The sequence below is a fragment of the Hylobates moloch genome, unplaced genomic scaffold (assembly GCF_009828535.3).
Source record: "Hylobates moloch isolate HMO894 unplaced genomic scaffold, HMol_V3 SCAFFOLD_3, whole genome shotgun sequence".
Classification (NCBI taxonomy): domain Eukaryota; kingdom Metazoa; phylum Chordata; class Mammalia; order Primates; family Hylobatidae; genus Hylobates; species Hylobates moloch.
In genome coordinates, this window is record NW_026652278.1 from 8,713,110 (window position 1) to 8,726,356 (window position 13,247).

Genomic DNA, 13,247 nt, shown 5'->3' on the forward strand with positions numbered 1-13,247 from the left:
GTCGTCCAGGCTGGAGTGCAGTGGCGTGATCTCGGCTCACTGCAAGCTTCATCTCCCGGGTTCACGCCATTCTCCTGCCTCAGCCTCCCGAGTAGCTGGGACTACAGATGCCCGCGACCATCCCTGGCTACTTTTTTTGTATTTTTTTTTAGTAGAGACGGGGTTTCACTGTGTTAGCCAGAATGGTCTTGATCTCCTGACCTTGTGATCCACCCGCCTCGGCCTCCCAAAGTGCTGGGATTACAGGTGTGAGCCACTGTGCCCTGCCCTTCTTATATATAGTATGCTGTATATACTACAGTGTGTATAGTATATGGGTCTGCCCTTCTTATATATAGTATGCTGTATATACTACAGTATATATAGTATATGGGTCTGCCCTTCTTATGCCCTGTGTCTGTCCAGGCTACTGTCAGTTTGTTTCTGTAACTGCTTATTTCCCCAGTGAAACGAAGTATGTTAAAGGTGCTAGCAGAGTACCTTCTGTATAGTAGGTACTTAAGGTTGGTTTCCCTTCCCTACATTTCAGTGAAACAGCTTGGAGAGAGAAGCAGTGGTTTAGACCCTGCATATTAGGAATGTGAATATTAAGTGAGAAATGTAAAGCAGCTTAGCGGGATTGCTGGCACACACCAAGGCCAAATCAGTGTTCTTTCCTCCAAGGACCCTTCTTCCCATGGAGCTAATATGTTTAATTGTTTGAGATTTTACCCCTCAGTGCCATGGTTTTAGTATATTCAGTTCCATTGTAGGCATTTGTGTTCTAGGAGTGATTAAATGAGTGAAGAGGGGAGGGGTGCTAGATAAGTGAGAGGGAAAGTTTAGGTAGGCCTTTCAGAACTTCTTAGAAATCATGCTGTGTAGCTTCTTCCTTAATCTCTAGCTAGCGCTGGTGCTGAAGTACTTATTTTTTTGATAGACCAAGTCTCACTGTATTGCTTGGCTGGAGTCAGACTCCTGGCCTCAAGCAGTCTTTCTGCCTCAACCCCTGAAGTAGCTGGGACTCCTGAGCGGTACACTGCGCTGGGCTTGAAGTACCTTTTTTTTTTTTTTTCCAGTCATTTAAGAAATGAAGATCAGATATTGGCCGGGTGCGGTGGCTCACGCCTGTAATCCCAGCACTTTGGGAGGCCAAGACGGGTGGATCACGAGGTCAGGAGATCGAGACCATCCTGGCTAACATGATGAAACCCTGTCTCTACTAAAAATAAAAAAAAATTAGCCAGGCGTGGTGGCAGGCGCCTGTAGTCCCAGCTACTGGGAGGCTGAGGCAGGAGAATGGCATGAACCCGGGAGGCGGAGCTTGCAGTGAGCCGAGATAGTGCCACTGCACTCCCGCCTGGGTGACTGAGTGAGACTCCATCTCAAAAAAAAAAAGAAATGAGGACCAGATATTATAATGCCAGATTTTCATGAAATGTCCTTTATGATGTGTCAGCAGAGACTAAGAATACCCCTCGGATTTAGATCATTATCTGTTTTAAGTGGTAATTTTTTTTTTTTTTTTTTGGAGACAGAGTCTCACTACATCACCCAGGTTGGAGTACAGTGGTGCAATCATGGTTCATTGCAGCCTCAACCTTCTAGGCTCAAGTGATCCTCCAACCTCAACCTCCATAGTAGGTGGGACCACAGGCATGTGCCACCACACCCAGCTATTTGTAATTTTTGTAGAGACAGGGTTTCGCCATGTTACCCAGGCTGGCTTTGAACTCCTGGCCTCGAGCAGTGCTCCCGCCTTGGCCTCCCAAAGTGCTGGGATTATAGGTGTGAGCCACTGCATCCAGCCCCAGTAATTATTTACTAAGAAATGTAGGTATGGTGGGGGAAAATGTTAATGTGGGTGCATTTGAATTGAAACCAAATGGACAAGGATATGGTATACCTTCCTTCATTAGGTCTGAGTGCCAAGGCATTATTCCAAGTGATATCAGACAAAGGAACCAAGAGCATGTCCCTATAGGATCATGCATTAGGAAGCTGGTAGCATTGGATTTAATGAAAGTGTTGAATTGGATTTGGGTCTTGTATTGGCCATTTAGGAAGCAGTGGCCTGAAATTTTATAATTGATTTTTACTTTGCATCATCCAGATTTGATATCCTTGATCAGTGATTCAGGTTTATTTCCTTTGCTGTAAGTTAACAGTGCCATTCACGGTGACATTTTCAGGTTTGATATTGAGTAATACTTTAGTTTATCTGATTTGTCCTGAGTTTATACTAGAATTGACAGTGTAGTGTGTAAAAAGTATGATGAATCAGTTGTTTATGCTACTCTAGAAAACATTTGGTTTGGCCCGGCTCGGTGGCTCACACCTGTAATCCTAGCACTTTGGGAGGCTGAGGCGGGCAGATTACCTGAGCTCAGGAGTTCAAGATCAGCCTTGGCAACATGGTGAAACCCCGTCTCTACTAAAACACAAAAAATTAGCTGGGAGTGGCGGCGTGCACCTGTAGTCCCAGCTACTTAGGAGGCCAAGGCAGGAGAATTGCTTGAAGCCGGGAGGCGGAGGTTGCAGTGCCTGAGATCATGCCACTGCACTCCAGCCTGGGCGACAGAGTGAGGCTCCGTCTCCAAAAAAAAAGAAAGAAAAGAAAAACAAAAGAAAACATTTGGTGTTTCAGGTTTGTTTATTTCTTTAACCTTTTTATTGGTGGTTATATGACTATCTCAATGTCTAGAATGCTTAACATGACTATAGATATGTTGGCCAGAGCCATATTGCTTTCTCTAGTTAATCCTAGAGGGCTTTAGTCTTTTAACCATTTTAAGAAAGTTCTACAGAGTTGAGGTCAATATGATATGATGTACCTCTTTAGGACAGAACAGAATCAAAGCTTCAGTTCTTTATGTTAGGTAGTTTAACAGTACAGTGGTTGACTAACCTGGTTTTGATCAAGGTGTTTTTTTTTTTTTTGCTTTTTGTCCCTTGTGAAAGTTAAGAGAAGCTGTAAACTAGTAATTAAAATAGTAAGCCAACTTCTCATTCATATCAATTCTTTCATATTATAGGTACAGTTAAACCTATAGCTGCAGGTTACGCACGTACAAAATCAGCAAGGCTAGTCTCTCTTAGAACAATCATGGGTATGAATTCAAACAAAAGATCTTTGCTTTTGGTTAATATAATAGATTGACAAACTGCTGAGGAGAGTTAAGAAATTCACAGGCTAGTATGTAGGCTAAATGTTCTTTTCATACTGCTTCCAGGAATGTTCTGCCTTTTAGAACTAGAGGCTGATTTCTTTTCTTGACATTTTAAATCCAAAGGATTCAGCCTTTAGATTGGGTTTTTAAGCTCTGTGAAATCACCAACTGTATCTAGTTTTAGTTTCCTTTCTACCTACTGAAAATGAAATTTACTCAGTTTCATTTTTAGGGGGAAAGGCAGGAGAGCAGTAGCTTTGAGCATATCACTAGGGATGAATTCAGAATCGATTTTTCTTGACACAATGACTTATGGCAGATAGTTGACAAGAGAAAAATTAAGTTTTGAGCTTATATCTCAAATACTGAATGTGAATTCCACTAAAGAATATTTAAGAAAAAAAGTTGAAATGGTTTCATTTAAAGATGGTAACAAACATTTAGCCTGGTCTACAGTTGAAATATTTTCTAGATTAAATGCAATTTATAATATAGCAATATGAAAATACTGTAATTTGTTTTTAGATATGTTTTTGGTGGGGTAACTGAAGCAAACTAGGGAATTCACCATGTTATAATGACAATAATTAGAGTCTACTTCATGTAAAATCATAAACAGATGCTTTTGAACCTTAGTATTAGAATAATACAATAGGTTTAATAAGTTTTACTTATGCCATTTACTTTGAATGTAGATAGTGAAAAGCCTTTCTTACACTTTTTTAAAGCTTTTTATTTACCATACATAAACTTTTAAATGTTTGTTATTCATGTGTGTGTTTTCTTGTAGCACATAATACCAGTAGCTACTATTAACTTTGAAAAAAAAATATGAAGTTGGAATAAGTTTTAACTGTTGCTCTGTTCTTTTTAGCTTACTTTACCAGAACTCTTCCATCCAGTGAGTTGCAAGCGTGACATTTGCTGTGTTTTCAGCACCTGCCAACTTGGAAAGCAGGGTTTGTGTTCAGGACTTAGGCTCACAACCCATACTTTGTGGTGCACAATGCTGGCCCAGCTGGCATGCTTTCGTACCTCAATGGTGCTAGACAGTCAGTTACAAAGCTGTGTGGCTTCACATGCGCTGATCTCAATAGTCACTCCTCTTCAAGCTGCTTTCAACTCTTATTTTGTATCAAAGGAGTGGGATTGGTATTATTAAACTCATTGCTGAGGTTATTTTTCAGTGAAAATAAATTGTTTTATTTAGTTCTTGGATCAAAGAGTAATTTTGTCCTCAGGAACCAAATACCTCTTTAAAAAGGTACGTGTGTATATATATATGTATCATGTATGTATGTATGTATATACACACATGCATGATTCCAGCCAGAGCTATAATTCATTTCTTATTTTCATCAGCAGATAAAAAGAACAGACAGGAAAGAACAGAGGGATTAATGTGTCATGTGATCCCTACATGCTAATGTAGGTAGGGTTATTAGTTGTAGCTGGACAAAGATGTGGGAAAATTTACAGAACTTTTTTTTCTTAGTAAGACATGAAAATTGCCCCCATGATAGGTTCAGATTTTTTATTTCCATCTATAACCAGAAACTTCTTATATTTTCCAAAGAAGTATATTTTGCTAATTTATTTCCAGTCACCTATCTTTTTTGAAAATACTTAAGGTGGACTTGGTGATGTCTGTCTTCTCATAATTTATTATAAGCAATTTTAGAAAGGTTCTGCTTTAAAAAAGATCTTTTCAAATGTAGAAAGAACAGTGTGAAATGTGAATGACTGGCTTTTAATACAAGGGTTGTGACAAAGAGGCAGTGGCTTTTGGAAGCCAAATAAAGGGGTGAATACACGTGCATCTGCATACTGCTGTTGAGTCCAGTGTATAACGTTTGGCGTTTGTTTAGTTCACTTGTTAGTCTAAAAAGGATAGTATGTTATTCTCTCAAACCAGTTTATAATTTTTCGTGGTAAGCTCTTTTTACAACCATACATACAGATAGATTTGATGGGAAAAACTGAACATTTGCTGGTACTTGCTCAATCCTCAAAGCTCAGCTTTTTGTTTGAACGTCACATTTATCTGGTTCTAAAGGCATAAAAATAAAACACCCACTAACTACCTAGGACACTCCTTAGTGCATATCAAAACCCAACCTTTACCCTCGTCTGCACAAATGTGCTTAGGTGAATACTTTTATTAGCTTGTTGATACAAGTTATAGTAGGTTACACCCTTAATAAAACACACCCTTATTGTCATCCTGTTGCTTAAGAGCTTTAAACTTGTAATAGGGGAGCTCTCTAATATAGAATGATACTCAATTTCTATCTCCCAGGCAGTTTTGAGTGGAAATGTGTTGCATACCTTACACACAAGTGTGCCTCTATTTGGTAGTCCTTCTTTGGGAGAACTAGGATTGCTGTGTTTTATCCCTGGTTTCCATATATTGTGTTTTTTGTTTTTTGTTTTTTTGGTTTTTTTTTTTGAGACGGAGTCTTTTTCTATCGCCCAGGCTGGAGTGCAGTGGTGCGATCTTGGCTCACTGCAACCTCTGCCTCTCAGGTTCAAGCGATTCTCCTGGCTCAGCCTCCTGAGTAGCTGGGATTACAGGTGTCTGCCACCATGCCTGGCTAATTTTTGTATTTTTAATAAAGACGGGGTTTCACTATGTTGGCCAGGCTAGTCTCAAACTCCTGACCTCAAGTGATCCGCCTGCCTTGGCGTCCTAAAGTGCTAGGATTACAGGCCTGAGCCACTGTGCTGGGCCGTCATATATTGGTCTTGACGTAAAAGACTGCAAGTAATCCCTGCATTTTATATTTCCCAGGGTGTTCTCTGGCTTAATCAGGTTAGTGTTGGTTGATGATAATGGAAAAGTTACAAGTAATAGTTTTTAGGTTATTTATAGATTTATTCCTAAATTGGCCTATGAATTTGCATTTAGGTGTCTGGTTGTGTGCAAAATCTGGTTTTGATTTGGTTTTGACCATTTTGGATTGAACAAAGATAGACAGTTTAGCTCCATGTCCCCGCCCCATTGCAGCTTTTACATAGCTTTAAATCCAGAGTTCTACGTTTTTAGCTACTCTTCTGAATTGAGCAGAACTCTAATATAACAACAACCTTTTGGGTAGAATTTTTTCATAGGAAAGAACTACGGAGCTGAGCACTAAGAAGTGAGGATGTTTTACAATATAGCTGTAGGATTATTATATCATGTGGGAAGAGCCTGTAGTACAGAAGGTTAAGTGTGACACAGGTCTTAATGTATGTATATCTTTTTAGCCTTTGGAGATACAGATCTAGAAAATGAGAAGTAACTATTTATTGGTTAATGGCATAACTTCTTAAGCAAGTATATTAGTTCTAGACAGCCTCAAGAAAGCCTCAGAACCAGAAAAACAGGCTGCTTTAGGTTGGAAAGGAGGTGTTACAGCAGAGGAACTGGCCATGACCACCATCCTTGGAATGTGAAACGCAAATCATCCTGAAAGCAACAAGAATAATGGTTGTAATAATTGTTTCCAGGCTTGGGACCCTGCATCTTGTTTTTTAAGTTGACCTGATGAACTAGTAATTGTAGGAATAAACTGAATGTTTGCCAGCAGGAGTCACTCTAGGCTTCCTAATAAAACGTTAGTAAATTAAACTCTATCCGTAAAGCTCTCAAAGGCTGAGGTGATTGTGTGATATCAGATGGCTTTAGGGAAACACTGACTCTTCGTTAAGCATAGCAGCATTCTTAGATTATTCCTTGGGCCTTCTTTTGTTCACCATCGGTTCTTAGATCTTGTTCCTTTCAAGATTGGTCCTTAATGCATTTTTAAAAAGCAACGTATATGGGTAAGGATATCAATATCTTAGTATTCTGTATGTTAGCTCATTTTGGCTTTCTTAGGATGAACTGACTCTATCCCACATCATGTAACTTGAAATGAATAGACTCATATTCTTTCCACTGATTGCTGTCCATTCTCATCATGCAGCAGAACTCAGTGGAGTGAGCTGTAGTGTGAAAGGAGATGTCAGTTCATGCTTTTCTGAAAAGAATGGGTCCAGTGTGATGATATTCTGAAATATTTCAGCAATAGCCATGAAATATAATAGTTTCCCAAGCGCACAAAGCTCAAGAAGTTAATTGTTCATTTATGTTTGATACTGGGATTGAAACATTGGATTAAAACCAATTAAATGTTCCTAGAAGCAACAGAAAGTTTCCTTATTTATGAATAGAACCATTCAAATGGCGCAGACACAATCCATGTAAAGTAATGAGGTGTTTTGTTTTTTTGGCAAAGGAGAACAGAAAACAGGCATAGGGAGTTTTAAAAAACCTTCTCTTTAAAAATCGCTTTTTGGATACAAGGTCAATAAAATAACACACACCACTAGGAAGGAGTAATGGGAAATCTAGGGCTTCACTTCACAAGGAAAACAATCCCCCTCCCCCAGGTGAGCAGCACAATGAAAATACTCTGCTTATTCTATCAGGGTTACATTCCTGAACTTAAGTCAACATCCTAAGTTACAGAACTAAACATGCTCTGCCTCTGCTTAGCAACCACAAATCCTTCCTTCGCCAGTTGCATGTATTTTGGATGTGGCTTCTGAAGTACACATTCTCAGCACCCCGAGTTAGGAAACTTGCGCTTTATTTTTCCAAAGTGTGACAACACTTCAAGGTCCCCCCCACCTCCGACCCCACCCGCCCGCAGTCCTGCACGCCACTGAAGTGATCGTTTCTTTTAAACCTCGGCATCTAATAACCCGGAAGCTGGACGCCTGAAGCCTATGCGGCCCAGCGTTTTCATCCCGGCTCGTGCGGGGGGCGGGGAGAGAAGCCCGTAGGGCCCCTGGCGCGGGGCCCGGGCAGCCGCGGTGGCGCGGCGCAGGCCCGGGGCCACTTCCCGCGTCCCGGGGCCTCGCAAGCGCGAGCGCGGCGAGCGGCGCGCGGCTGAGCCCGCAGGACGCCCTCTAGCCCCGCCGGCGGCGCGCCGCGAGTCCCTCACTCCCCGCCCATCGGCGGCTGCGCGCACTGCACACTCGCCCGCCACCGCCGCCGCCGCCGCACGCCGCCTGCCTCCTGCACGCCGCCGCCGCGCCTAGCGCCCGGGCCTGCGACGCCGCCCGCTAAGCGCCGGGCCGAGTTCACGCAGCCGTGGTCGGGCGGCCCCGCGGCGGCGGCGGGTGCGGGCGGCCTGGTCGGTGCCGGTTAAAGGGACGAGTTGCAAACACTTCAGGAAGTGACAAGTCGATTTCCTCCTCCCCGGGAGCCGCTCGTACAAAGCGCTCGGCGCCGGCAGGCGAGCGTGCGCACCGCGGACGCGCGGCGGGCAGCCCGGACGACTTGGCTAGCGCTGGCGGTGACGGCGCGGGGTCCGCGCCCGGAGCGCCCCGCCGCGCACAGTAAGCGACCCGGGGCCGGGCGGTGGCGGCGGTGGCCGGGGGGCTGGCCCCGAGCGAGGTCCGGGCCGTGTGCGTCCCGGCCGCCGGCTGGAGGGAGCCCGGCTTGCGTGCGCAATGGGCTTGCCTTTTTTTTTTTCTTTTTTCCTAATGTTGCTGGTTTCCTTTTTTTCTGCCTTGTTTCGCCTTTGAGTTGGGTCGGGCGGTTTCTCAGGGAGCTTAGTCTCGCCCCTGATGCAGGCGTGAGACTTGTCAGAGCACAGGCGTGGGGAGGAACAAGCCTGGCTGCGGCGGAAAAGTCTGCGCTCCCCAGGCCACGGCGGGCGGGCGCGGGGATTGCTGCGCCTGGGGGTGTCCTCTCCGCGTCTCGGCTTGAGCCCTGACTAGCCGCTGCGGAGGAGGCGCGGAGTCTCGGGAGCCGGGCGGCCCCATTCGCCCCGAAGTTCCCGCATCGTTTGCAGACAACTCTTTTGTTCGCGGAAGTTTGCACCCGCCACCCCCGGGGTGCGGGAGCGAGGCGGCGGGCTCTGCTGCTGCTGGACTGTCCGGGGCGGTCAGGATGGGGGTGAGGGTGCGAGGGGGCATTCTGTCCCGGGCGGGGGAAGCCCTCGGGGAGGCCACGGCTGGGGCTTGCGGAGTGGGGGCGTCCGCGCCGGCGTGGCTTTTGCACATGGCGAGAAGGGCCGTCCGGCACAGGCACACTGGTCGAGTCACATTTTTGCTAGTCTTGGATTTTGCAAGCCCGTGGGAGTCAGGTTCCCCGCTCAGGGTTTCTCTTGGGGCAGAGACGAAAGAAACGAGGACACCCAGAATCAGGGGAGGGTTTGCGGTTTGTGTTGTCCCAAGTGTGTTCTCGCTCCCCCCGCCCCCCACCTTGCCCCCAGCCCCCAGCTCTCCACCCCCGTCTTCGGACTTGGGGAACAATGCTGGTAATACGGGCCGGGGCGCCGCAGCAGCGACGAACCGCGCGGACAGGTTTGCCCGGGTCCCTCGCGTTCGGACGCCCCCTGAAGCCGAGCTCCTTCCATCTGACCGCCCGGGCTCATTAACACGTACTGTACTTAGGACGGTGGTGAACAAAGAAAAGCTCTTTGCAGCGTTTGATGAATGGGATTCTGCCTCCTATAGGCCACACTCCGAGTCTTCCATACGGTACAATCTCTGGACTCGGTAGTGTTAGGAAAGTGGCCCCCGGAATGGCTTGCATTCCAGGTCTGGGATCCTGGGGTGGGCACTTGTGCCGCCGCCTTCGCCGCCGCGCTCGCCTTGCAGGAGCGGGTGCAGATGGAGCCAGGCTGACGGTTGTTCAACAGGAACAAATGTTTGTTCAATTGTTGGATGGTGGAGAAAAGGGACTGTTTCCTATTGACTGCTGCAGGAGTTGGAATGGCATTGTTTATTGGCCTGGGAAGCCAGGCAAGCGTCTTGTGCTGCTTACAACATATTAGCAGACTTCCAAATGACATGCTAGCATATGTGTTCCCAGCAGTCCCCACCGGCTGGCAGGGAGATTCCTCCTTGCTCCAGATCCTGGACTCGTTTAAAAGATGCCACCTGGTTTGAGGACTTGGGAAGGAATGGAGTCAGCCGACCAGGTGAAACTCACTGTTCTTTATTAGGCCAGGTTTTGGTTTCATTTTAATTTATCTATTTAAGAGTAACTTGTGTCAGTTACAGTTTTGATATTGAATTGCGGGTCTACAGGGTCCCCTCCCCCGCCTTTAGCTGTGGACTACAGAAACAGCTACTTGTCCCAATTGATAGTCCTATTCAGTGGGAGAAGGTTTGGCTCAGGATTAGTAGCCCTTGACTCTGTGTCTGCACTTGGCTGTCACCCATCATGCAACCTGGGAGTCTGCCGATTCAGCTTCCAGGCGCTTTTTCAGGTTAGAAAGCTAAGGAGAGGCGTGGGGAAGGCCTGTATTTTTTTTCTTCCAAACGTTCCTTCAGAGAACGAGGCGATTTAATTTCAAATAATGTTGCCCAACGACTTCCTATTTTCTTCTGAGAAGGTGAGATTCATGTGCAGTCATTTTGATATCAAAGACAAGTTTTTAAATAGAAACTAGCAACCTCACTGCAGCAGAAGTGGACTTGAATGTTCCAGTCTTCTCAGGACAAAGTAGAGAGCATTCCACTGTCTTGGTTCATAATGTTTTAAATCAGTTTCCCCCTTCTCTTTTCAACGTGGGGTATGTTGCACATAGCATTTTGGAAGTTCATAAAGTTCTTTTGGAAAGAGCTTTATGATACTTTATTGTCATCGTGGTTGTTACGCTTAATTGACATTTTATGGGAAGTCCTGGTATTATTTCCTGGGCTCTTTCTGTTTCCATCTTTTAGTCTTTCTCTTCCCCCTTGTATATTCTCTCACTGCCCCGCTAGCCTCCCCATCCTCCCTATAGAAGCCTAGTGGGCTTGGGTTCCTTTAAGCGAGTCCAGTGAGCAGGCGCCTGACCCTTGATTGAAGCTCAGGAAGGGCCAGCCTGCTCTCCTCCCCTTGTGGAGGCCAGAGAGGAGAGAGCTGTGTTTAAATATTAGGAGCTGGCAGCAGGGGACGCTGCGGAGCTCTTTGAAAAAGCACACTTCTCACCCACCGCTCGATGCCTTGGGCCCTGAAGACTGAGCTCTGGGCCCACCTTCGGATTGTTCAGTTGATGTTTTATTTGGGCAGCGTGACTTTCTGCAGTTAAATTGCGCATTGTATGGAAAACTTTTCTGTTCTTGCCCTCAAATAAAAAGACCGAAATAAGCAAATACTCAGATCGGCACAACCCCCATCATTACCACCACCACGCACACCTCTCTGATGTGTAATAAAAGAAACCTGCAGGCATAATTTGTTATGTAATATGCTGATAATACAAGTTTCGGTTTTCGATGGAAACCAGATGTGGAGGGACTCTCTTTAATTGATCCAGCAAGGGGAAGACTAATAGATTAACTAGTCCTTGCAAACCCCAATGGTGTTTTGATTTGTTTAACTTTAGGGGAGAATCCTGAGCTCAGGGCTTTGGAGAGGTTTTTACCCTCAGCTTCTGCTTTGCTGCAGCTGTCCTTTTTGTCAGACTCTTCCTCTTTTGAAAGAACCGGTTCGTTGCCAACACGAAGCACATAGCCGGAGCTGGCGGGGCTCAGCGAAGCTTAGCTCTGCTGGACTCTCCTCCTCCTCCTCGCCTCGTCCAGCTGCTGCCCTCCCCTCCACTCCACAAAACAGGGTCTGGCCAGGGGACTTGGGTGCTGGGAGGAGTGTTGATTGTTCTCCCTCAACTCCTTCCTGAAATGTCAGTCCGATCATTCAGGGAGAGTTTCTGTTTAAACTTGTCCAGTGAATACACTTTCCAAAAATCATTGACTCTCTTTCTCTGATTAATTTGTTTGTTTCCTGCCTAACTTTGAGGGTTTTTTCTGGATGGCTGAGTCACCTTTATTATGGCTTAAGGTTGGGGACGGCACTGTAATAGCTGACCCCATTAACAGCAGTTTCATTGCCTGCCGGGATGTGAACTTTGGAAACAAACCCAGAGGCTTAGATATGCTGATGTGCCCTGAGACTTGCTTAGAAAATTTTTGTTGTAGCGCAGTTTACATTAACATGATTAATGACTGCGCCACTGAAAAGTCCATATTCAAAAGCAATTTACCGTTCCCTAGGGTTCTTCTTACAGTGAAGTATTTTTCTTTGCCAAACAACTTTGTTTTAAGGTAATGTCTTTGATGCTTAATCCAAACCTCCCGTGCACAGGGTTTTGGGGCAAGATTTGGGCTTCGTGTATTGCGGGTTGTGGTTTTGGTGGTTCCTGTCTTAACCTTCCCGAACTTGGGTCAGGGAGAACTCGGATTCTTATCTAAGAAAGTTCTCTGAGATCCTGAGCAACAGAGTGCTGTGCTGGCTGGGATGGGAGGAAATCTTCCAGAGGAAACTTGGCTTCTGGGTGTCTTGGAGTGATGCGAGGAGGCTGGAGCTGAAGATTTTATTTTCTTTCCCCTCACAGTGGTTGGAGATACTTGAGCTTTTCTGAAAAATAGAGACGTCCTTGGGTTTTTCTTGTTGGTTTTTTTTTTTTTGGTTAAATGTGGGGTTGATTGAGAGGGGGAAATGCTGATGGGTGGATCTGAAAGCAGCCTTAGGAACCCGAGAAAATAAAAACACGTTTGAAGGACTCTGGAAGATTTTGCATTTCAAAGGGTCTACCTTGTAGAATTTCACATCACGTCAGGGGTTACAGAGAAGTGTGACAGGCACCCCCGCTTCTTTAATGGTTCTCCCTCTCTCCTGCTGTGGGGGCTGCACGGGGAAGCTGGCTTTTGCGTGGGGGATGGGGGACAGCTTGGCCAGACCACGCTGGAATATCATGGAAACCACATTGCCTCTTGGGCATCTGTAAGTCTCGGGAAGGACTTTTTTCACGGTGCCACTCTCAGGAGGGTGAAAGCAAATCATGTTGGTAAACAGCCCATTTGACCCCAGAATGCAGTGGCAGGCTAACTCCTGACTCCTCCACTCACTCTTTTTGTTCTCTCATTAAACAAAGAAACAGATTCTTCCCCTGTGCTGGTATAATATGATTCCCAAGGATTTAGCTGAAATGGGTGCAGATTGTTCAAAGAATAATGGCAGCACCCACTGGTTGTTGAAGGCCCACCCTGGGCCCTGGGCTTTGTATACACTCTCTAATTCTCAAAGCAAACCTGCAGTTATAGCTGAGGCTCAGAGAGGCCAAGTAACTG

The 13,247-nt window shown here is 45.6% G+C and overlaps 1 protein-coding gene across 3 annotated transcripts in view; it reads left to right on the forward strand.

Moving 5' to 3' along the window:
- The window catches only part of FAM53B (family with sequence similarity 53 member B), a 138,311-nt gene that overhangs the window by 8,161 nt on the left and 116,903 nt on the right, over window positions 1-13,247 (forward strand). Inside the window, exon 1 of one of the 3 annotated variants that reach the window (XM_032175691.2) lies at window positions 8,180-8,519. The exons of the other annotated variants lie outside the window; for them this stretch is intronic. The gene's annotated coding sequence lies outside the window, so the exon portion shown is untranslated. Of the gene's footprint in view, window positions 1-8,179; window positions 8,520-13,247 lie in introns of those variants that run through there. 3 annotated transcript variants of the gene reach the window in all.